This window comes from Arachis ipaensis, chromosome B04 (genome assembly GCF_000816755.2).
Source record: "Arachis ipaensis cultivar K30076 chromosome B04, Araip1.1, whole genome shotgun sequence".
Lineage (NCBI taxonomy): Eukaryota > Viridiplantae > Streptophyta > Magnoliopsida > Fabales > Fabaceae > Arachis > Arachis ipaensis.
In genome coordinates this window covers 122,053,125-122,055,815 of record NC_029788.2, presented here as the reverse complement: position 1 = coordinate 122,055,815, position 2,691 = coordinate 122,053,125, and the positions used below count along the sequence as shown (strand labels likewise).

The 2,691-nt window shown below is 39.1% G+C and overlaps 1 pseudogene; it reads right to left on the bottom strand.

Annotated features, from left to right (window-relative positions):
* On the bottom strand, nt 1,592-2,121 carry LOC107638071 (annotated as a pseudogene).

Genomic DNA, 2,691 nt, shown 5'->3' with positions numbered 1-2,691 from the left:
GGTTAGTTGTGCGAAGTTGTGAACCATGGTATTGGCATCATGTTTTTGGCGCCATTACCAGGGAAAGAAAGAGCGATGAATTTTACATAATCAAAATGTAATCACAATTTCTGCGCACCACTCAGTGATTATCATCGCCTTATGAATCCTTTTTTAAACCAGTAGGTAATCGTTCAAAAATTTTCAAAGAAATAATGTTTAATCTAATTTAAATCCGAAACCTTTCCTTTCTTATAAGAAAATCTCAATCAGAAACTAACCACGCAATCAAACAACACAATCATTAATTCAGCACCAAAGTTCATTCTCAAATGTAACACGCCAGGACAAACACAGGCAAGACAGACAAGGAAAGTATAAGTTTAGGTAGCAGTTACAGCAAATAGTTCAAGTAGCAGTTAAGAACAGTTTAGCAATTAGGCAAACCAAAATAAGTTCAAACCCAAGCAAAGCATACAAATGCACATTATGCATGCCTGTCTTATAGCTGATAAGGCTCATCTGTCGGTTATCCAGCCAACCCGACAAGTCTGAATTGTCCTTAGACTGTCCCCCGACGTGCATCCCCAAGAGTCTATGCATAGCTTTTTCTCAAATAATCAATATTGCTCAATGGGTGTAACATTCCAGGAAATTTATATGGTGCCCGGTCACACTTACGTCGTAGGGTCAACAGAGTATCGAGTTTTCAACCTGGTACATGTGGTGGCAAGCCATGGTATTTTATCCAGGAAACCTCGTATCTCAGATAATTCAAAATCATAAGCCATATGAATAATTCAAAGATCATATCTCAACATTCTCAACATCATAATCATTCGTCAATCTAAATCTCATTTCCAAATTCATTCAAAAACCATATTTCAAAGAAAATTCTCATTGTCCTTCTTTCCATTCCGTTCACTAACAATTCCCAATCCAAAACATAACTCTTTCTTTAATAAATGAGGTAATTTTAAATCATATAATACTTAAAACCCTTTTAAAATAACTACTTTAAATGAAACTTCTAATTTTATAAAATTTCGGCAGCATCTCCTCTAAAACTCGGGTTCTGCCACCCTTTTTGGGTCCCGTCCAAACATTTCTCAAACTTTTTTCTCAACCATTTCCAAATCTCATTCATTTTCCAAAATTCAACCAGTTCCAATATAAAATTGTTTTCAAAGCAAATCAGTGCCAATAATAAATCTCTTTTTAAAATCAAACCAGCTCAAATACTAAATCATTTATAAAGTTAGACTAACTCAAAATTAAACCGTTTCCAAAATTAATTCAGTTTCATATTCCAAATCATTTACAAAGCCGATTCATTTACATTATCAAAAATAGCTTCAAAACCAAGAAAACCATTTTTCATAATAATCAACTAAATAACCTTTCAAACTAATTTCTTTTTAGCCATCACAAACTACTCAAGCAATCATGCAGCCAGTCATTCAGTCCAGCAAACAACCACAGTTATAAGACAATCATAATCACAGACATATGTTTCTCACATTAATATCTATTTATAACAACTCGGTAATGTAAAATAGATTTTAAGAAAAACCCCTACCTCAATTTAGTCAAAGCTCAGTAGTTAAACGCATCAATTCCTCTTCCGTTCATCACTTCTGTTTGGTTTATGATCCTGAGAGAGCAATTGCTTTACCAGCCAATATTATAGTCCCAGAATTTCCAACATTAGCAACATAGAAATGGTTATCAACCAAAACAGCAGTTGAAGCAGTAGAGCCATCATCCCAAAAAGTGTCTTTTTCAGAATCCAGAAATTGATACGTTTCACTTATAGCCAATTTGGCACCAGTAAAGAAAATTTGGATGCTTCATGAGATTATCAAAGAGATGCTCTTTCAAATACTCTGCAGCACGAGAACTACCATGACCATCAAATATTCCAAATAAGCATACTGAATGACCACCAATCTTCAATATTTTAATATCATAAAAATCCTCCATCGTTACTCTCTTCCATCTGAAGCTTGAATACCCACGGCTAAGCCTTCCATCCTCACTTTTCCACCCTCTACTTGCAAACCGGCCATCATCATCTTTTTCTGGCATCATATTCACAAGGGAACCAACACTTCTTGACACAGAACCCGTATCCACCATCATCATTAAATTGACGAATAAGAAATACTAGGGGCAGCTTGCAAACTCCTCTTAGTGTTGTTTATTCTCACTTGATTGGAAAAGGTTCCAGCTTGAACAACCAAAGACTTACACGATTGCTGCATACCATCTAACCGACCAATCAAGAAGATAGGGGTTCCGGCGGCAGTTTTCGGCAACCACACCCACAGCAGCGCAGCTTCCAACAGAACCAAATAGAGCGACGGTAACCTTCGAGCAACTTTGATGAGCTTCATCAGCGGTGGTAAGAAAGGCGGTCCCGACGGCCAGAGGCTCCAGCAGCGGTGGTGAGATTTGGTGGCAGTGACGTAAACATCGTCTCCTTCCTCGCGTCGCACTCCTCCTCCACAAGTCTCCTCTCTTCGGGCACTCTCTCTCCTCGGCTCCACCATGGATGGCGGTGACTCTGCTTGCGGTGAGGACGACGATGGTGACCTCAGCAGTGGCAGCGGCGGCAAGATGCGACGACAGTGGTGGCTTCTCCCCTGCGCGCGCTCTGCTCCTCCCTTGCATGGCTCTGGTTCGCGCTCCTCTTCCTCTAATGGTGACACA